This window comes from Triticum dicoccoides, chromosome 3A, assembly GCF_002162155.2.
Source record: "Triticum dicoccoides isolate Atlit2015 ecotype Zavitan chromosome 3A, WEW_v2.0, whole genome shotgun sequence".
Taxonomy (NCBI): domain Eukaryota; kingdom Viridiplantae; phylum Streptophyta; class Magnoliopsida; order Poales; family Poaceae; genus Triticum; species Triticum dicoccoides.
The window spans coordinates 99949171-99972242 of record NC_041384.1 but is presented as its reverse complement, the minus strand read 5'-3'; the positions used below and the strand labels follow the sequence as shown (position 1 = coordinate 99972242).

Genomic DNA, 23072 nt, shown 5'->3' with positions numbered 1-23072 from the left:
AAAAGGACGCTTCCACTGGCTGACTAGTGGGCCCGCTGTTGGTGGTCGTCATAAATAAGACGACGGCGCGGTAGTTGGGTGTCCTACAGGTGGGGCCGCGGCGAATGCCGAGGAGACGCGTGGCGCGTCCGCTTCGCGTCCGTGCTGACGCATTTCAAGTGCAATTTTGGGCCAGAAATGGGTCGGCGCGGACGCCAGGCGGACGAGATTTGGGTTTGGGTCGGCACGTTGGGCCGGCGTTTTTGTCCGCGGCGATCCAAACGAACGCCTGCGGATGAAAAGGGTCGCCCCCTTGAAGTTGCTCTAAATGCTCTTATATTAGTTTACAGAGGGGGTACATATTAATCTTACATTCTGGTCACATTCCTTGATTTGTCATGCACCCAGGAGTATGAACAAGCTTGTAATGCTTTCTTGGATGCATAAGATCTGGATCCTGGAAATGCTGAAATTGAGGGTGAACTACGGTAACCTTCTCTCTTTGCCTATCTCTTTTCCATGTCTTCCAAATGCAAGTACAGGTTTAGGCTAGCAAATTACTTTATGGTGACCTGAAGCAGTTGCATACTTGACTATACACGTAGAATGCCATTGCACATGACTCTGAAGAACTTTTTCTTATGCGGCACTTGTGGTTCAGTAACGTGTAGGACTGCCATTAGTGACTATGTCAGCCCTAGAAAGAGGAACAATGTAGCCACTAAGTTGCATATTGAGGGACTATTGTTAGCGCCGATATTTCCATTCAATCGGGCTGAATTTCTTGCAGGAAGGCTAGAGAACTCATGAAGAATCCTTCAGGCGAAGGTGAGCAGTGAGGCGCGGGCGGGCGCAGGCTGGAACATGTTCTACTTTTCACTGAAGTGGAGCTAGCAGGAACTTCTAATCCTTGTGTCTTCATTTGAAGTTCATGCGAAACTGCGGACTGCTACAACGAGACTTTGTATGAAATTTTCTCGTCTTGCCTGTTGATTGTACTTGCCGTATGCAATTACTTTTATTTTGGATGAGTGCTTTTGCATTTTCAATCATTGAGCAAATTGATTGAATGCATAACAAAACATGGACTAGTTCATGATGGCGCACTCTGCTCTCTGTGTGACCCTCGCCACTCCCAGGGACTAACATAGCGTCAGGAGCCGGCACAGTCTGCTATTTGATCTGCTGACCCAAGCCTAGTCCCGCAGCTCAGAAAGAACAGAAAAGGTGGACTCCTTCTCCACCATTTCTTAAAATTAATGTTTATAGGCACTTCAATGGGAGGCTCGGGGTTTATGATTGGAAATGAAGATGAAGGTGTAGAAGCGGCAATATGCTCTGCAAGCGGAGACCTTGGCGTTCATGAAGGCAATTTGCGAACTATGAGACTAGGCTTGTGGCACATCATCACAGACAGATTGCCTAGTGCTTAAACATGTTACAGTGAACAATGCGCATGATTTGGCGACACGTGGATTTATTTTTCAGGAAGTCCAACATTTGCTGAATGTGTACTTTGATTCGGTTTACGTAGGCTGTTGCCCAAGGGCTTGTAATAATGTTGCTCGTGTACTAGCAGATCATGTTGCATGTATGGGTGAGGGAGAATCCAGGCTAAGGTTCTCTGAAATTTATGGGTGAGGGAGTATCCAGGCAAAAATCTATGGGTGAGGAGGAATCCAGGCAAAGGTTCTCTGAAATCCCTAACTTTATACGTGCAACCTGTACCCAGCGATCTTGCTGAGCAGACTGCTGTAGTGGAACAATCAAGACTCAAGGTCCTCCATCCCAACAACAACAACAACAAAAGGCGCCACCCCAGCCGCTCCAGTCAGTATCACCAATGCCTCCTTTCAGCCACCTTGAGCCGCAGGCCTAGCCACAGCCGCATCCAGCAGCAAAGGCGATTGGGAGCAACATGGAGAGCAGAGCGCGAATTAATATAATTTTTTTCTAAACGAAAGGGTGCGCCGTTTTAAACTAGCCCATGTTGATGTTGCATTTAATCCATTTGCTCAATAGTTGAAAAAGCAAAAAGTACGCACCCAAAACAACATAAATTGCATACGGCAAGTACAATCCACGGGCAAGACAATATAATTTCATACAAAGTTGTGTTTTAGCAGTCTGCAGTCACGAGTTTTTCCGCGTGAATTTCGTAGCACAACACAAGGATCAGAAGTTCCTGCTATAGCTCTACTTTAGTGAAAGGTGGTGGAACATGTTCCAGCCTGCGCACGCCCGCGCCTCACTGCTCACCTTCAGCAGGAGGATTCTTCATGAGTTCCCTAGCCTTCCTGCAAGATTTCAACCAGTTGGAATGGAAATGTCAGCTCTAGCTAACAGTAGTGCCTCAATATGCAACTCAATAGATAACCACATCATTCCTCATAGTAGGTCCAGCCCTACAGGTTACTTAGACACAAGTGGCGCATAAGAAACAAAAAATATTCTTCAGGGGTGTGCATTAATGGCGTTTGACGTGAAATAGTCAAGTATGCAACTGCTTCTCATCACTGTAAACGTACGTTGCCAACCTAAACCGTATCAGCATTTGGAGGCACTCAAAAGAGACGAGCATAAAGGAGTAGGTTACCGTAGTTCACGTTCAATCTCAGCATTCCCAGGATCCAGGTTTTGTGCATCCAAGAGAGCATCACAGGCTTGCTTATACTCCTGGGCGCAGAGCAAATCAAAGATCAGTATCAACTATGGAGTAAGTCATCAGTGGACACACTGGCAAGCTAGAGGCACCTTGAGTAGCATATGAGCCGCAGCTTGAGGGTAGCAAGCTTTTGCCCAATCAGGCCGCAGCATTCTGCACCTGAGAGCATCTGATAAAGCACCTTCACCATCACCCATGAGCAGTTTACAAACACTCATGTTTGCATACAGTGTTGCACTCTCTCCATGATCTATTGCCTACGGTCAAAAGTTGGTCATCCAAATATTATTCTCAACTTAATACTGCAGATGGAGGTGGAACATATTCTCTAACTAGATTGATTGGCTTGTTCAATTTACGTGTACCTATGTATGATCAGTTTGGGTACAGTTAAACTAACCATTTGATGGCACACCACACACATTAACAGAGGAAGTAGACAAACATATCAAAGATTCACATTAGCCGAGGAGGAAAAGAACTTCTCATGGAATTACTCTCTTTTTTCTAACATGCGCAGATGATGCCAATATAAGTTTCTTAAGTGAAGTCAAATTTGCTTAGTAGTATGCATATTAATCTCTGTCAGTGAAGATCAGTCCCAAAAAATGAGAGTGAAGATCAGTTTCAGTCAGTGACAAACAACGTGAAATCATACATGGTAAATTAATAAGCAATACGTCGTGTGCCAGTCCTACTATTCATTGTCAATTACACTGTTTTTCGACAATCAAAGCACATATTTTACATTAAAAATGGTCAGATATTGTAAGGTTAGATAATAAGAAACCTAGATAGAAAAAATAAATGCTCTCCAACTAGATCCCCGTTAACACACAAAAATTATCTTCTAAACCATCATAGATTAAGTGCAAGAGATTTACCAGACCATAACACTCTGATGCCATCTTATACTCCTTCAGCTTGAATGCTGTATCAGCCTATGACTTGAGCAAACGTTGTCTTCTTTCACGGTGCCGTTGCTCCTAGACAATAAGTAAAATAAACATGAAATGGATATTTGAATTATAGAAGTAATCATCATCTACTATGATAATTTCCATCACAAAAAAGAAAATCAGCAACCTTGTGTTCAACACTCTACATAGCTTAGCATCTAGGTGGCAAGCTCTTTCACATAATTATGCTGCATGCATACGGCAAATGCCACATCAAATGGAGAAATTTGTTGCTGGTCGGAAGCACAGAGTCAAGGTCTTAAAAGGACCCCTATGCAATTATAGGTATAGAAAATGCACCGAAAATGGAGGAACATAAGCCTCTTGTGTCTTCTTCAAAAGAAGTATGCGACTAGTACTAGAGCACCGTTATCCTTTTCTTTACCACTAAATGATGTCGCTAAAGCTAGAACAATGTCTTTCTTTTGTGGGGAAAAGTTAGAACAATGTTACAATCTATGAAAACACCAAGTGGGGGGCCTGCAGCGCAAACTAGATGGCAGGCAATAGGAAACATGGGGACATAAGCAGAGATCAAGGTGTTTTATCTTTCACGAAAATAACCAAGGGGAAAACACTGCGTATGTGCTTGCAAGTGCAACATAATTTTAGAACATGTGTGGTACTTAATTAAAATATATTGTTCATGAGACATTATTACTACTATACTAACAAGTAACAAGTAACACAGCCTGTACATGATGCTGGTGTACTTCACAACCACGCTATGAGATCCATGACTATGAGCAACATTCAATATTCCTGTACCAGACAACACTAACTAATCTACAGTATTTCAAGATTTGCTTCAACGCTCTGCATAATGGTAAGTTAATGGCAGTTACTTGAACTGGGACTGTCATACAATCTATATGCAACTATCATTTCACAAAGAGTACACCAATTGCCTTATCGTCAGAGTTGATCTTATCAGGTGTAAGGTGTTTGTACTTTTGAACATTGGAAGCAGCAGTACTATTTTCCTTAGTCATTTCTACCAATTATCCAACAGAAAAACAGAATTTGGTTAGCATTTTCTATTCATTACAACCATTACCCTTCCAAATTACGGTTGGTGGTTTATCCTAAGAAAACCCCATAATGTGGTGTTGTCTACATAGTAACCCGAGCTTACAATAATACTGAACGGACAGATTTCAGAACTGAAGAACAAAAGGATGGCTTAGTTTTCAAGCAATATTCAATATGGAAACGACATAAGAACAGAAAATATCAAAATAACATACCATTGGTTTTTTATCTTCATTTTTCACATGGGAAATTACCCCCTCAATACTCCAGTTTTGGACAGTTGGAATTGGCGTAGTCAAAGGAAGCAACATTTCAACCTCTTCCTTGCAATCTCGTAATGCAGCAAGCTCTATTGGTAACCTACCCAACTGGGCAACAAAAGAAAAAAGAAATGTCAGTTATTTCGAATATTTAGGACATCAATAAAAAAGGAAACCATAGCGATAATAACATAAGAACCTGATCAATCATAACTTAGAATCGATGTAAATAATTATAATATTGTCAGAAAGAACCAGGGTCACTGTAATTATCAAATATTTCAACAAGGAGAGAATTCCAACAATTGGGATGAAAAACCACATAATTAAGCTAAAGAGGTGAATTTATTTTAGTTTGTATTGCATGAGTCATTGGAGAAATGCTGCTACCCGGAATGGTACATACTGATATCTCAGTATCTCATCAACTGTTTAGAATACATATATCGCAAAGGAACGTGAACATTCTGTAATGTACTCTCGATGCAGAAAATTTTAACATTGTGGGAAGGAAGCAGGATCTATGTAATATTTTTATCAAATGTTTCAACAAGGATTTACCCGAAAATCATTATAAAATTGCAAGCAATTCAAACTGCCTTGAGACTCAGACACCAGAAGAGTTTTTAGTGAGACCACAAGACTCAGACATCACAAAAGTGCATATTTTTGAAATACCTTGATATTTCTATATAAAAAAGGAATACGTATACTGCTACCTAGGTGGTCTTATATATTCCCATAATGCCACTACATACTCACAGTTACAGTAGATACTTCCATACTGCCGCTACAAACCAAAAAAGTAGGAATGTTTCTTCAATAGGAAATCAACAATTGATGATCAACAGAAAATAATAAGTCTATTGATATAGACCGTTGAGAATTGGGCTATATCCCAATGGTGGATGTGGAGTGAGGTCACCCTACCACGAGAGTTCGATTCCCGTGAGGTGATATCTAAGTCGCCCACATAGGTCTTTTTTAATGATAAAGACTGTTAGAATGAAAGGTCAACACAACTTTACTAAGCACAAGCGTCAATTTCCCACCTAGTCAACGGCACAAAGCAACCTAAACTCACTGCTAAATGGCTTCTTTGAATAATAGCATCACCAGAAGATTTGGTAGTATATAGTGAAATTCTGCATACCGGAACAGCAAAATATACAGAAAATGTACGAAACATACATCATCGGGAATATTAGGATCAGCTCCAGCCTTCAACAGAAACTTAATGAAGTTGGTATAACCTCCTTGCATTGTAGCAAACACCAAAAGTGTCATAGTGGAAGCCTTGCAATTAACATCTGCACCAGCCTGTAAAGAGGATTATGCAATAGAATGTTCACAGTGTTATCTCAATGCACATCAGCATATAAGCATGGCAGCGATGACATAAAGGTAGAGTAGGGAAAATCAACACATAGGTATGATTAATAATCAAGAGAATACTCATCTTAATGAGTAGCTTCATGCACTTCAATGAACGGTAAATAAGAGCACTCAGCAGGGGAGTAGTGGCACCGCTGATAATGATGTTAGGCTGAAAGCAGAGTATTGTGTTTTGTATTAAGAAACACAGGTGGCATGATAAAGTCAAGAGTTCCTAATAAAAAAGCATGTCATCATATAATTTACTGGTGTGTTTGGTGGTTTTTCGAGGGATAAAATGTAAGTGAACAATCCAATCCTAATCCTCACCAAACAAGCTTGTTTGGTTCGAGGATTGAAATGGGTAGCTCCATCAATCAATCACACTTCAAGATCTCTACTGAATTTCATAAACCTAGAAACATCTTTGTAATATCTAAGTATGTGTTACTCCAAGAAATCAAAACACACCCAGGACAAAACATGTTTGCCCACGTCTTCTAACTAGTTGGCAAACTAACAATTATCTGTCCAAATTAACTCTGAATCAACAGAATTAAGAAATAGAGGAGGCTATATATACATTTGCGTGGTGGTCCAGTAAAATCTTCAGTGTCTTATCCTGCTCATTTGTAGCAGCCATGAAGAGTGGTGGTCCACGGCCACAGTCTATGTCAACTGGCACCCCTTTTGAAAGGAGGAACTCTGTTACCTTGCAGCATCCTGTAGTGAACGAGATGATTCCATAAGTCATGTTTTGCCATAACAATGAACAAACCAAGTGTAGTAGAGTAAATAACATCTACTAGTAAAACGACCATCTTGGAGAAATCATGTATGTATGCGCGTATCAAGGGGAGAACCTGCCGAGACAGCATGGTGGAGAATTGTGCGTCCCTTGTCATCTGCTTTCATTAGATCACCACCATGATCAAGGAAATACTTGACAGTGGGAACATCACCAGACTGAGCTGACATCATAAACGGAGTTGCACCTGTAAGAAAAGCACATATCAACACAATCTCGATCGCCTACTGGAAAACATTGGCATGGCAGACACCGATTTAAAAAATGGGGAAAGAAATAGAGAAAGACCTAGAGCTACGCTTCCAATTCCAGGAGCATTCACATCTCCCCCAAGCTCCTCCACCAAATAGTCGTGTCCCATCATCAAAAGATGCAAGATTTACACCCTGATTTGTTAAGATAAAAACACTGCTCCTCTGAATTTTGTTTTAACCGGAATGCTCATCCGGATTTCAGGAGGGAGACTAAGTATGAAATCTTGTAATTACTAGACAATAAAATTGTTTGGTCATCGCTACTAATCCAACGCCGATGTTCCTAAATGGTAAATGCAATAAAACAAGCAATACAAAGCATAGCATCTGACAAATCAAGACACCCGTAGCAACGTAGAAAATAGAATCCGATAAGCATACTATTTTCCGAACAAGCGGTGGCGGATGGTTAGGCGCCTCAGCAATGCAGCATGTCCGAACAACCTCCGACCCCACAGACACAGCACGCGCATGGCATGAGTAGACTTGAACGGAAGAAATGAGGAAAATGCACGGACAGGAGCATGCGAGGGATTGAGGCGGGGAGGAGGAGAAAGTGCTACCTTTGAGGCGGCCGAGGTTGCCGTGGAGTGCCGCCATCAGGAGAGTGTTCTCATCTGCACACACGCGCGCACGCATGATCTCGGTCAGGAATGCAGCCGCAGAGCAAGGCAGAGAGGAAGGGATGATCGCGGGAGCAAACCGAAGGGGGGGAGGGGGGTCGTACCGGTGCGGCCGCCGTCGGAGGGGGCGCAGTAGACGAACGGAGCCGCCGCCATGGCCCAGTCCCGCCGGTCTCGCGCGTGCTCGCGGGGTGGAGGTGGGCGACGCCGGAGAACTCTGCGGTGCGGCGCTGGGTTGCTGGGGTTTTCAGCCTGAGGTGGTGCACTGCGCGTGCTCTCTCCGTGTCTTGCCCCTGCGCGTGCGTAGACCCGGTGCACCCGGAACTGGTCGCTCGGGAGTAAACCCATCTGACTCGGAGTTTTCGGACCCACCCGCAATGACCGCGGGACACACAAGCGCGAGAGAATCATGTCAGTGAGTGGGTTCACGGCGGGTGGAGATCAGGACGTGTCACGCTGGTGCGGCGGGGCGCCCACGTCATAGCGCGCCAATCAGCGGTAGACACGTGTGCGCGAAAAGGCTGCTGCTTCGACCTGCCCCTCCCACGCAGATGGCGGGGACGAACCGTAGGCGCCAGCCAGCTGCTCACGCACCGCTGGGAACCTCGAGCGAATCCCGACCCTTGAATTTTGAAACAACGGCCGTGATCTAGCATTGCAAAAGCACACACGGTGGGGAGCGATGTACAACCGAAAAAATAGGGAGTGATCCAGTGCTACAAGTCACGCACGCTGGGCCGTTGGGGAGTGATGTGCAGCAGAAAAAATGGTGCCGCTCCAACGTCCAGCCTGTTTGACTCACTCAACGTTTGACATGCTGACCTGTTTCTATTGATTTTTCTTTTCACGAGGGTATGGCATTAACAAAGAAAAGAAAACACATCCCTGAATGGGAAACTAGTTCATGCTGTTGCATTCCACACAAACAAGATTAAAAAATATCTCCAAACAAATATATTGAAGAAAAAGCAGAAGGTCATCCGTAGCCTCTAGCAAACATTATATAAAGCTGGACTAAAGAGTTTCGCTTCGACTCTACCCAAATTGGAGTTAAAAAAGAGGTAGTGAACAACACCTTTCCAGCACCCACTCGCAAACTCAATTTAGAGGCCATAGATAACCTTCTTCCTTACCTACAATACCTTTTTTGACAGCTTTTATTACTGAAGCTTGTTAGGGCATAGCCAATGATTAGCCTCAGAGGTGTTGCCCCGCAGAGGAGGCTGTTGCTTAGTTAAGAAAAGGTGTAGGAAAAGGAATGAGAAAGAAGGGATGAGGGAAAATGATGTAGCAAGTTGGGAAGAGAAGAGAAAATTCTGATGGATGAAGAGACCATTGAGGCAACATGTGGGGTTGGGCCGTATTAGCGTCCCCGATGGCCCTAACTCTCCTACATATATGGATGTACGGTAGCAGTATCTTCTGCTGCCTCCATGTATGGTATGTTTCACTTGATTGGAAGCTTCTCCTCTGATTCACTTGTATGACAAAATAGATGGATGACATAATGCACTGGCTAAGGTAAAAGCTGAATGGAATACAAGTTCTGACACATCCAAGTTCAAGTACATTGTGGCAAACTACTCATCCTCTACGACACTCATGGTTGACTTATAGTAGAGGATTGACACACGACCAAGTGTTAAGATATACAAGTACATCATTGCCAAACAAATAAATCTTGAAAACACAAAGTAAGTAGGTGGTTTGTCTTCGGGGACTGATAATAAGCTACATGAGCGCGACTTCAATGACCGCTCGCTTGATAACCTGGGGAAAAAAAAGGAAAGTTATTGCATAACTATGTGAGCACATTCCTCGGTTATGAGGTAGAAGTGTTGCAAAAAAATATCAACAATATTGTACTAGGTGTTACTGAGTTTATAAACGAAATTACAAACTTGGAAATATCATATAATTACTTGCAAATCATGCTAAATTAAAATTATAAATATACAGAAGTTCAACGGGTATCCAATATGGAACATTGTATAAGAACTACATTTTCAAAATTATATGGAGTAGTATTGAGTTGGTTCATACTTTTCAAAAATTTCCAATGAACGAAATTATGCTTTTCGAATATAGGGTTCAATCACGTCGAACATTTCAAGCAATGGATGATGATATGATAAAGGATTGCTATGATTTTGTTCCATATTTTAAATGAACTTTGATATTGTTGCGATTTACAAATCTAAATGGTATTCTACAACAAATTTACAATCAAAATTCAATTTTGAAAGTTCTTCACCTTAAATAAGTGATAAATCAACAAAGGGGCAAATAAATTCATTGCATGATATATTCGTATAACTCACCATCTCATAACCAGAAGATTTGAAGAAGCATTGTGTTTCATAAGACCATTCATTCCTTTTTGAGAAAAATATCTACAAGCCTGCGGCACACACTTTAATTTTTTTTTTGAACCGGGCGATAACCCCTTTCCATTACTCATCATAACGGAAATACAACCAGTCTCACATAGTAATCAGGAAGCCTAGAAAGGGGGAAAAACGGGTTCAAAGCATCACTGGGAAACCCACGATGGACACCCATCATCGAGCAGTCCGCCATGGGGCGAAAATCCAGTGACACCATAAACGGCTACAGAGCCCTACAAAGTTCATCAGACCCTCAATACATGCCTCTTATAGGCCGCATCAAAAGCTCACGACACACACTTTAATTAATATAAAGTAATCAATTATAGTAAGCCGTTATGCTTAAGAGTTAAAGTAGACGATTATATCTGCAATCTAAAAATTACGATGATAAAATAATCTTATAAATTACGGGATTTTCTATTTCTGCTTCCATTGATACATTCAGAATTTGGAAAAAAATAGAGTTACGTCAAATTGTTATTTTCACCCTGGATCCCAAATTTCCAAGGTACAACACAATATAAATGACAGTTTTGCATTGATAAACATTGCTTATAAGAGTTGCCAGCAAAGCCACAATGGAAAGAAACAAATTAGCAGAGTACAAAGGTAGAGAAAAGGAATAAAAAGAATCATCAAAGTCTGAGTCCATACGCTCCAAGTGGAAGTGAAAGATGGGATCAGAGGTCTTCCGGGGCAAAAGTTCTACCGCTGGAAAGAGTGTGCGTACCTTGCTCTGATTATTAACAAAACTTGGTGATTCGGAGGAGGTGAACCGGGGAAGTGAGCTTCGGCCATGGCCAATCCCCCTGGCAGCAGCCGCCGCTGTTCCTCCTTGATGGCAGCCGAAGCGGCCGTCCTGAGAAGCGCCTGCGGCCGCTCAAAGGCGTGACCGCAGATCTTCCTCGCCGCAGAACGAAGCGCTGCCGCCATCGGAGTGGATTGTTCCGCTCGCAGGTCTTATTCTCGCCGACGGCTCCTCGATCCTCTTCGTCTTGTTTCCTTTTTGTTTTTGTTTTTTATATCGAGAGAGACTTTCGATTCTCTTCGTTTTTTTAGCATCAGTATAGACACAAGTGCTCATATACACGTGCATACACTCATCCCTATGAACGCACACACACACCCTACTCCTATAAACACCTCCGAGAGACTGAGCCGGCATATCATCTGGAGATTTACGAGCACCAGGATTTAAACCCTGGTGGATTGGGGATATCACTGTCCACCTAACCAACTCAACCACATGTTGATTCCTTTCGATTCTCTTCATGTGTGTGTTTTTTTAGACAATCTTCGTGTGTGTTTTATCCTCTCTGAGGCTCCTATTTTCATTACTGGAACTCGGCCCGCTAGTACGGACGTGTGTCTTTTTGTATCCGCATCCAAAACAAAGGCTGGCCCGATTTCTTTCCAGTACCCAGACAGGCCACAACTAACAGACTGGCCCATTTAGCATGGTAGTCGCTGTTGCTCGCACTGGGCTGTAAGTTCGCTTGATCCGGTTTTTCTTTCTTTCCTTCGTTTTTGTTTTCTTTTTTTGTTGATTTTGTCTTTTCACGATTTTATTTGGGTTTGTTTTTCATTTTACTTTGGGTGTCTCTGTTTTCTCATTGGTTTTTCCCGGCTCTCATTTTCCTCCTTTGTGATATTTGGTTTTTTGCTGTGTGTTGGTGTTGGCTGTGTGCATCTTAGCTATGTAGAGACCGGGTGTGTGCTCGCTGTGTTTGTATCTACTTGATGCTTCATTTGAGTCAATAAAATCCACCCTTTGTCGAAAAATTTGGTTTTTTTTTCTTGCTTCTTGGTTTTCTTTGGTTGTTTTGATTTTTTTTTGTGTTTTATCATGTTTTTAAAATCATATCTACTTTTTTTCCTAAATATAGAATGTACGTACATTTTGAAAGCACATGTGAAACATTTTTTTATACATGTTGGACATCTTCAAACACATGATGTATATTTTTAAAATATATGTTCCTAAACACTTTTTTGAATACACGGTAACATTTTTATAAAATACAAGTTGTACATTTTTTATACATTGTATAAATATTTTTGAAACTTTTTCAATGTTATGAACATTTAATTTTTTTTGAGACAATGTCATGAACATTTAACGTGGACGTCCTACTGGGCCAGCCCACCAGTGGCACCCTATAGGCGAGGCAGGCTTCTGCCTCGCAATAGGCGGGACATAGTCGCACCCCAGACCGGCCACTCGCCGCCTTTCTCCTCCTCTCTCACCCTTGCTCTTTGGGCACGTTTGGTAGCTCGCACGAGGGTCAATCAGACCCATGAACCTTAAAGCACTCCTAGGCCAGGCTGAGGGGCGCGATCGAATTGGTCGTTTTTCCTGAGCCAGGCACCCGAAAGCCACTCGTGCCTCTCGCCTGCATGCGTTGGGAAACATGGAAGACGATGAGATGTCTCATAACTCCCTTCTCTCTCTCGTCACTGCCAGACGTCAACTTAGGTCACAGCGACCCGTGTTGATAAGCCCGTTGACCTAGATATTTTATCGGGTGTGCTATTGATACCGTATTGAATATGTACACATGGGTACCGGTTCAGTACAAGGATTCTCATACACACTTGACCACCAAATACAGCACGAATCTCCTTACTCTATCCTATGGCAACGAGATGCCCAATAAAAAGGGGTTCCGCTAGAATTTCACTTCGCGGACACTTAATCCAACGGCATCGACCATGCATGTACGTAACTTGTTTTTGCTTTGTTTTGCTCCCATGGTTTGAATCGGGTCTAGCATGAGAGGCTCGACTCGGCAGGCATGGGCACATACTTATGACTCTGTTGGCATGGCCGCATGGGCGCATGCTTATGCTTTGTCGTCCTACCGCGTGCCACACAGTGGCGGAGCTACATTCAAAATCATGGGTGGGCCAGCCGGAAGAGAAGCCCAGCCCAGCCCAGCCCAGCCTGTTGCAGTAAAATTGGGCAGGCCATGGCCCTTTTTGCTACAACGTAGCTCCGTCAGTGATGCCACCCCCTCTCATTTGTCATCTGACGTCACATGCTACATTGAGTTTAGTCCGTTTTCGTTTTGAGAACTTGCTAGTCTGAGCTAAACTACAACCTCACAGCCTTTTTACGCGCCTTTCCTGGAGCATGAAACATGTTCCATGATCATGCTCTATTGCGTGTGCTCCTGTCAGGTGGTCACCCGATGAATCTCGTCTTCCATTTCCACTCTGCAAAACCTACTCATCTTACTCCATCCATCCTAACCTGCTCTCGGTCTCAATCTTTGGGGCGCACTGCCACCCGTTGATGGCGGAGGCTTTTCCCGAGCTTCACACATGTTGGTTAGGGCGGCGCGCGGCCGGGGATGAGCCGTTACCTGTTGGGTGCGGAGGGGTCGTCCAGACCAAACAACCATAGTCATCATTGCAAGAGTTGCATGCATGTGTGGTTTGTGTTTTGTGCGTTCTATGCCGTTTGTGCTTGCGAGATTTTTTTTTCTTTGTGAGGAAAAAGGGAGTTTTATTTCATATTGAGAGAGTTATAGTCAAGAGGCAAAAGATCCTCAATACATGGTGGCTCAAGGTGCATCCATATAGCTATGGTACACTCTATATTATAATTTGTTAAGCGGGCCGCAAACCTATTTTGGTCCGTAGTTAACTTCCGGGGAATAAACTCTCTGCTCGTCAACTCCTTAATTTCAGTCACAAGATGACCATAGGAAGAATGAACTAGCCCATCCTACTTACTGCAAGTTGGGCATCAATCGACCCTAGCAGGTAGGCAGGTTCGTTGATTAATAAAAGTCGTACGTACTTCCTCCATTTTTATTTAGTCCGCGTATTAGTTTTAGTCAAAGTCAAGCTTTGTAAATTTTGACAAAGTTTATACACAAAAATATTAACATATACAATAACAGATTTATTATTAAATGTACTTTCACATCATAGAAATTTGTTATGATAAATGTTTATATTGTTTTCTATAAACTTGGTCAAACTCTAGAAAGTTTGACTTTAGTCAACTCTAATATGCAGAGTAAATAAAAATGGAGGGAGTACGTTTGATTTATGCCGATTTCGCCCAATCCCTTTAGTTTTCTATACCAATATGGCATCAACTATCCCAGATGTAATTATCTGTATCCAAATATTGACATAATTATTTGTATCCAAATATAGATAGTATTTTTATTTCTCACTAATGATTCATAATTGTTAATAAATAGGCCGCAATATTGGATATATAATAATTGATTTACTAAAAATAGATCATTTTGTTTTTTTTTTTTGCGGGGAAAAATAGATCATTTTGGTTTGAATATATATATTGGCTGTGTGGTCAGTATGTGCTTCCTCAGATACATCAGGCAAACAATATCTCAATAAGAGGACTCACTTCTATGGCGAAACTTTTGATGAACGGAAGCAGGGTGGTCATGCTTATGATAGTTATCCTCGCATATACCACGATTCATTCGCAGTGTAAGTATATGGAAACAATCATCTAGAATATGATAAGAGTTTTTATAGTATAAAAAGTTATTAGACAGAGTATGATCCCTCCTTGAAGAACCACTAACACGAAAGCTAGTTGACAACATTGTTGTTTCCATGCAGGTCGAACAATTGAGCAGATGAACAACAACAAGGTCCAAATGTGCACATGCTCACGGATAAATGCAGTTTACTGCTGCGACCTAGGAGGTGATTGCTTTCAAACTATAGAACAATGCCAAAAAGGTTGTGCTCCTGGATGCAAGCGATCTCGTACCTTGACAGAGCCATGAGCAAGCATTACATATGATTTATGATGAGAAATAATGTCATGACCATCTTGAAATAAAATTATGAGATGTCATGTTGGTGGTTTCTTATCTTTATGGTTTTCATATATTAATATTTATTTTTCTCGTTATCATTTGCGGCTAGATGATTAGGACCAAGTGGTGACCGTTTTGGGACACCTAGGTGCCTAGGCTCCTTACGTCGTGACCATTGGGTTTTAGATTGATGGATGCATATTGTAATGGGTGGGAATATTAGGGGCTTTTAATATGCTTTACATAGAAGTAATTGGTAAGTACCAATAAATGTATGATTTAGGTGTCTTAATATCATGCATCGAGTAGGAAATGAATAAATGCAATTTCTTCTTTATTTATTTCTTGTATGAAGAATTGAAACTCCTTTGAAAGTATATACGTACAACTATAGTAATTTTATGGGAAATCCATGTGTAGTCCTCATGTAGTATATGTATGCACAGAAAAGTTTCATGTGATACTAGACTTCATATGCCACCGTGATACGGGCTTCTAGACCGTTGGATCTAAGATCCAATAGCATTTGAGGAGGCATCTGAGGAGCTATTGTATCTACGCGCAATTTTAAAACTCTTGAATGATTTTTCTGCAAAATGTTAAAGAGCACCAGTAGCCATTCAATCTGAGATCCGATGGCTCCCGAGAGTCCCGTATCATGGCATCATCTAAACCTTGGATGTGAGGGGTTTGGGTGAGTTCTGTGTGTTTCGGTAATTGGTCATGCAGAGCACGAGATGGGAGTCTTTTTTTTAGAACGGAGACGCTAGGAGCGTCCGGCTTTAACTTAATAAAGCCCACAAACTTAGGCAGCATTTACAGACGAGGACTAGGACAAACGTCACGAGCGCGGAGGCTCGGGTTCCGCTGGCACGAAGCACAGCAAGGTCACGAGCGCGGAGGCTCAAGTTACGCTGGCGCGAGAGCACAGCAAGGTCGCAGGCAGGCCAGAGGCCAAAAAGTGAGCAAAGCGAGTCTATTACAGGCCAAAGACCAAAGAGCATAGAGCACGCAGGCTCGCTCGCAAGACAAAAGAAACCACTTCACGTCGTAGAAGCGGCTGGCGGCTCCCTGGCCAAAACGTAGACTTGGCGAAGACGATCTTGAGCTTGCTTCATCTTGTCAGCATCCTTGTGCTTCGCCAACGGACTCCACTGCTGCATAAGAATGTTGCATTTGTAAAGAATATTAGCAGGGTGCGATGGGAAGATTCCCTCGATGGCAATTTTGTTCCTTGTAAGCCACATTGCCCAGGCTAGGGCACCGAGGCAACTCCAAAGGACACGTTTACTGCCACCCATCATCGACGCAACTATGGCCGCTAGGTCAGCGGCCGATCGCGGGTCCCAATTGGTATTGGTGGCAGCTCGGACTACACTCCAGGCAAAGCGCGCTAGGGGGCAGCGGAAAAACACATGGTTCGCATCTTCCATGGTATTACAAATGGCACATAAGCCAGAAGACGGGCCGTTGCGCTTTGCAACATTGGCCGAAGTGGGGAGTCTATTGCGGAAAAGTTGCCAGAAGAACACCTTGACTTTAAGCGGAATACGGGCGTTCCACAAACCGGTCGGCATTGGGAATGCCGGTCCCTGAACTTGGCATAGCCTGCGGTAGAGGGATTTGACCGTGAACTTTCCGGACGTGGTGAGAGCCCAAGTGACTGTGTCCGCGGAAGTGGACAGCGTCGCCGATTGAGTCAGGCCCAGCAGCTCCTCAAAGCGTGCTTGTTCAAGGCCCGTTAGCTCTCGACGAAAGTGGATCGTGGGTGGGTTCGAGGCTAGGGCCGTCGCTACCGTCATCTCCGGGTTGACCGCCAGGGCATACAAGTCCTGAAATTGGACCCAAAGGGGGTTCGCTCCCAGCCATAGGTCAAGCCAGAAGCGGGCCGAGCGCCCGTCCCCTACGACGAACTTGGCGCCAAGGGCGAAGGCCGGGCGCACCGCTTGGAGGTCGTTCCAGAAAGGAGAGCCCCGCGTCCTGCCTTCGAAAAAGTTCCCGTTGGGGAAATATTTATTGCGCAGCATGTCCACCCACAGACCGGTCGCCCCCTGCGACAGCTTCCAGATCCATTTGCACATGAGTGCAATGTTGAGGATCCGTGTGTTTGTGATCCCTAGCCCCCCTAGGTCCATGGGTCTGCACACCAAGTCCCATCTGACCATATGGTACTTGCGTTTGGGTCCCGCACCTTCCCAAAAGAAACGGGACCTTGGAGTGTCCATCTTGGCGTGTACCCCTTCAGCCAAGAGGAACAGCCACATTGCGAACTGCGGCAGCGAGGACAGGCTCGCGTTTGTGAGCACTAGCCGGGCTGCAGAAGAGAGGAACTTCCCCCTCCACGGACAAACCCGCCCACCCACCTTGGTCCAGAGTGGCGCCCCGCCATCTATCGTGATGCGTTTGGCATCCAACGGGAGCCCAAGGTAAGTAAACGGGAGTTTGCCGAGTTTGCAGTTGAGCTGGTCTGCGATACGCCTACTGTCGGACGGCTCGAGTCCCATGGGCATCACTTCGCATTTGTGGAAGTTGATCTTGAGCCCCGACATAAGCTCAAAGCTAATCAACAGGGCTTTGATCGTGGCCACGCTGTGCAGGTCCGGTTGGAACAGCAGTAGCGTGTCATCAGCGTATTGCAGGTGCGATATCCCCCCTGGGATGAGGTGCCCCAACACCCCTTTGATGTGGCCTGCTTCCGTTGCTTTCCGGAGCAAGGTCGCCAGTGCATCTGCCACGAAGTTAAACAAGAGCGGTGAAATGGGATCACCCTGGCGAAGGCCGCGCTTGTTCCGGAAGAAGTGCCCTACCTCTCCGTTCACCGAGACCGCAGTTTGGCCCCCCGAGACCAACTGCATGATTCTGTGCACCCACACCGGCGAGAAGCCTCGGCTCAATAGGATTTGTCTGAGGAAATCCCAGTTGACGCGGTCGTAAGCTTTTTCGAAGTCTAATTTAAGTAGAATCGCCGGTTCGCGCATGCGCCTAAGTTCGTGGAGGGTCTCTTGCAACACTAATGGTCCCTCCAAAATGTTCCTACTGCGCATAAAGGCAGATTGGGAACGGCTGATTGTGCGGTGTGCGATTGGTGTAAGCCGCGTGGCACAGCCCTTGGCGCAAATTTTGAAGGGCACATTAATGAGCGCTATTGGTCTGTACTGGCGGATATTATCCGCACCCGGTACTTTCGGAATTAGGGAGAGCACTCCGAAGTTTAACCTAGCAATGTCCACAAAATCGCGCATGAAGCCATTGCACAACGCGAAGATGGGTTCGCGCAACAGTGGCCAAAAACGTTTAAACATCGTCACCGGCCACCCATCAGGCCCCGGTGCCGTGTCAGTTTTCATGCTTTGGAGAGCCTCGTCAATCTCCTTGGGGAGAAACGCGAGCCCCAGCTCTTCGTTCTCTGACTCCAAGACCTTTTGTGCTGGCAGCCAGGCGTCCTCTCTCAGCCTGGCGTGCTGAGGCTCGTCGGTCCCCATCAGGCTTATGTAAAAGTCGTAGATGTGTTTGCTAATCGCTGGTTGCTGGAGAAGGAGCCCCTGCTCCGTCTGCAGCCTCAGGATTAGGCATTTCCTGCGACGTCCATTCGCGTACGTGTGGAAGTACCCAGTGTTCGCATCTCCCTTGAGCATCCACTTAAGTCCTCCTCGGCGCCTCCAGTATTCCTCCTCGGATCGGAGCAACTCCTCGACTTGCCCTTCCCAAGGCGTATCGATGCGCCCATTCATGCTCCGAGAATGGACACGAGTCTGCTTGAGTGTCGAGGATTGCGATCTCATCGAGAAGTTTCGCCCTCAAAACTTTCTCGTCTCGACCCTGATTCGCGCCCCATCCCTTGAGGCTTGCACGCAAGCGTCCCCCCACCGCTGTCCAAAACTCCATAGGGCCGCGCTGCTGGCCCGTGGCTTGAACACTTCTCAACCATCTTTCCCGAAAGATGTTGTCGAAATCAGGAGCCTCGAACCACGCTGTTTCGAAAAAGAAACGCGGGCTGCGACGTACCTTATCTTCCCCTGAAGATAGGATGAGTGGAACATGGTCCGAGCCGATCCTTGTTTCAGCAAGGAGCGAGCATAATGGGAACACCACTTCCCATTCCGGAGACATGAAAGCGCGATCCAAGACGGATCTCACCGGGGCTAGTTGTTTGTTGGTCCAAGTGTATCTTGCCCCCGTTCTTGCCACTTCCCTAAGTGACATTGACGCAATTGCATTGTTGAACATGGTCACCCTTGACCAGTTGATGTTGTCATTGTTTTTGTCCGCGTTCGATCGGATGAGGTTAAAATCACCACCCACTAGGAGCGGGACCTGGGATGCGGCAACTGCCAGCACCTTGGCTTCGAGTTCTCCCAGAAACTCTGTCGAACGTGAGTGATCTGCTGGCCCATAGACTTGCAGGATCACAAGCTCGCGTAGCGAAGCTTTCACGCGAATATTGGCTGCAATGAAGGAGGTGCCTACCTCCCAGGACAGCACCTCGTATATGGCACTGCAAAAGCCAAGCAGCATGCCACCCGAATGCCCAATAGCCGGGCTATGTTGCCAGATGAAACGCTCCAAAGGGTCTATGGCTACGAGGTCTTGGTGACGAAAATCAGTTTTAATGGTTTCCTGGAGCCCTACTATATCAATCCCTTCTTTCCTGATGTAGTCGCGGAGTTGGGTGCGCCGCCCCGAGTGGCCGAAGCCACGGATGTTCCAAATGAGCATCCGCATCTAGATGACGCGGTTTCGCAGGCGGATCCCCCTTGAGGTGATCGCCTTGGCCACGCGCCTCGCCTTGCCGCAGCGAGGCGAGGGAGGAGCAGCAACCCCTGTTGCTGTCTCCCCTTCGGGCCGGAGACTTAGCGACGTCGAGGGATCATCCTCGACAGCCATATGCTCCGCGTGTTGAGCAGCCGCCGCTGCGAGTGCCGCCTGAGCCAGTTCCTTAGCGCGCACCAGCGAGATTAGCTCGCTAACCCCGCCCTCCCCGATTGGTTCAACTCCACTCTCCACCAACACCTCGCCTAGGTGCTCGTCCGAGAAACAATCCAAAATCGAGAAACGGGGCAATGGATTACCTGAGATTTCCAGGTTCTTCTGTGCTTGGAGGAGTTGGGCGCGTTGGAGCGAAGGCATGTTTCCTTTAACGCCCTTAGCCCGCGCGCTGACCCGCACATGAGCTGCCTGCCCTTCCACGACGGTCTTGGTACGCTTGGCCTTCGGGACAGGCACCGTCTTGTCCGCCTCCAGCGCGGTCGGAGTGGAGGTGGGCACCGCCAGCGCCATCACCGCCTGCCGGGGGGTCACCGGCGCGCCCTGGAGCTCCGCCACACGAACTGCCTCCGCGCTAACCTTGCGCACGGCCACCTTCTTAAGCTGCTTCACCGCCCCGAGCTTGTTGGAGCTGCGCCCCCCTTGGGATGGAGAGCGTGAGGCAAGCGGCTGCGACTCCATGGACACCGCAATGGGAGTGCGCGCCTCCCCCAGCGGTTCCACCATCTGGCCCGCACCAGGCTCCGCCACCGCCCGCACCGGGGGGGACGTGACCGAGCCCAGCTTGGAGCCATACTGGTTGGGGATGGGGAGATCCAGCTCCATGGACCCCCCTGTCAGCGGCGGCTCCATCGGAGGCATCGGCGCCCTGGTTGTCGCCCCGCCCTTGTCAGAGATGCCCAGCTTCTCCCAAGCCGTCGTATCGATGGAATCATCCTCCATGCTTGCATCCGCCTCCTTGTCGCCGCCCAGATTGCCGTCGGGCCCCTCCCCACCCCTGTCTTGGTCAGTTGGAGAAGGCGGGTGTGGAGAAGGCAGGGCAGGTGCTGTGAGTTGCTCCGGGGGAAGTTCGGGCTCGATGGTGATGTTGAAGCCCTCGCCATTGAACCAGATCTGGACCAGACCACGCAGCTTGCGGGGGGTGCGGCATGCGAAACGCATACGGACTGGCCCCGGACGAGTGAGGGACTCCTCATCCACCAGCAGGGGACGGCCCAGCATGACGGTGGCCGCCAAGAGCAGGTCGGAACGCCGGTGCTTGGGAGGGATTCCTCCCAGCTTGACCCACACCTCTGGCATCGCCATTCCTTTGGGGGCTTCGAGGACCGCGTCGCGGATGTCCACCATGAGGTTGTTGAGGGAGAGGAACAGCTTGCCGCTCCTGGTTGCCATCCGGAGCATCACTGGATCTGGGAAGACCACCGAGAACGCCCCTCCCTCCATTGCGGAGATCTGCCAGTCCCATTCGCCCTCGAAGAGGTGTGGCAGCTCCACTTGTAGAATCTCTTGGGTGAGCGCGCCAGAAGGCATGGAGAGCACAGCCGCGTTGGCCCCCAGCTGGATCTGCGGCTCCTCCCGCGAATCATCCGGGTACTGGAGGCAGAAGAAACCCTCGCCGGAGATGGCGTGTCCCATGGTTTGGAGGAGCAGAGGCTTGCCCCGGGTCGGGCACTGCGCAGACGTGTGCCCCTCCTTGGTGCACACCACGCACAGAGGCTTGAAGGTGCAAAAACTCTGAAAATGGCCCGTGCGCCCGCATCGGAAGCATTCAGGTCCGTCGGCCTCCTCGATCGGGATTGGCTCCGCCTCCGTGCCCTTGGATGAGCCCGACACCTCAGCTCTGGGCGGGAGGGGCAGCTTGGAGGCCGCCGCCCCCGCAGGCTTGGATTTCTTCTTCGCGTGGGAGTCGCCGCCCCGGTCGCCGCCCGGCGCTGGTTGCATCCCCTTGCGCTTGAGCTCGAGGCCGCGCTGCTTGTGCTCCGCCTTCTTCTTTGCCTTCCTTTCCTGTTCCTTGAGCCACCACGCAGGCGGTGGTCCCCAGCCCCCCTCGTTGGCGGCGCGACCACGGTTGCGGTCCCGCGGCTGCTCCATGGGAGGCTTTTCCCCCCGGCGATCTTGCTTGGAGCCCATCGCCACTACTTCAGCAAAGGTGCGCCGCAGTGGGGAGGGGAGTGGAGTGGATGAGAGGAATCGGGCGAGACGACCGAAGCGCCGCACCTCCGCAGCGGTGGCTGGAAAACCTAGCGAGGGATTTAGGGTTCCGCGGGGGATCCAGAGCCATTTATGTGCCCTCTCTGGGCTGGGCTGGTTGGGCTGGATCTCCCCCTGTGGGTCGGGCTGGGACCTGGGGGCAGGAACATTTCCCTGCTCCACGCGCGCGTCAGGGGACTGGGCCCCAGCCCGCGCCACCACCGCATTTGGGCCGTCCACTACCCGTGTGGGCTGGCCCAACTGGACCGCTGGCTGGTCCGCCCCAGCCCTAGGGTTGACCACGCCCAGCGTCATCCGCGCCGCCGGCGCCGCCATGGGGGACGTCGGCGCCGGGCTCAGCTGGTCTGCCGCGAGCTGCAGGAGCAGCCCCGCGTCTGGCGCAGCAAGGTTGTCGCGACCCTCGCGGCGCCCCCCCGAGCGAGCCGCTCTGGGCGCAGCCGCAACGACCCGCCGCGGGCCACGGCCCCCGGGCGCAAACGCACGACGGCGCCCGGCCTTGAGGGAGCCCCCGAGCTCCTCTGCCCGCGCCACGAAGTCGCCAAGGGAGCTGGCCGGACGGCCACCTGCCCCCAGCGCCACCGCGTCGCCTAACTCCGCCTCCTCGTCGCTGTCCGAATCGTCCTCCGCCAACGCCCAAAAGCGGCTTCCCGACCACCCGGCGGCGCCCAGGGGGGGCGCAGCCGTCCGCCTGGGGACTGGGGCGCGAGCCGCCGCCCAGTCAGCCGCCGGGTCCTCCGCCGGGGCCTGAGCACCGCCGCCCTGCGCCGAGACACCGCCACCGACGCCACCATCGCCAGAGACGCTCGCAACGCCTGTCCGTACAGGAGCCGTTGGGAGCGCCATCTCCAATCGCGTCACGAGATGGGAGTCTTGGGACGCGCCCATGACACACTTTGACCATCGGGATAATTCCATCGCATCTCCAGACCAACTACCGTGCAT

General features: G+C 47.8%; 2 long non-coding RNA genes and 2 pseudogenes across 2 annotated transcripts; 2 read left to right on the top strand and 2 right to left on the bottom strand.

Annotated features, from left to right (window-relative positions):
- Positions 1-818, top strand: part of LOC119272023 — a 26204-nt pseudogene extending 25386 nt beyond the window's left edge.
- A 1208-nt stretch (positions 819-2026) lies between these two features.
- LOC119271318 lies at positions 2027-7865 on the bottom strand (annotated as a pseudogene).
- A 1606-nt stretch (positions 7866-9471) lies between these two features.
- LOC119271317 lies at positions 9472-10644 on the bottom strand. The gene is made up of 2 exons (XR_005134488.1): positions 10276-10644; positions 9472-9724 (listed from the first exon to the last, which is right to left on the bottom strand). It is a non-coding gene; the product is annotated as an uncharacterized LOC119271317 (long non-coding RNA).
- Positions 10645-14713: 4069 nt separating this feature from the next.
- On the top strand, positions 14714-15245 carry LOC119271316. Its single transcript, XR_005134487.1, has 2 exons — positions 14714-14817; positions 14953-15245. It is a non-coding gene; the product is annotated as an uncharacterized LOC119271316 (long non-coding RNA).
- The last annotated feature ends 7827 nt before the right edge of the window (positions 15246-23072 follow it).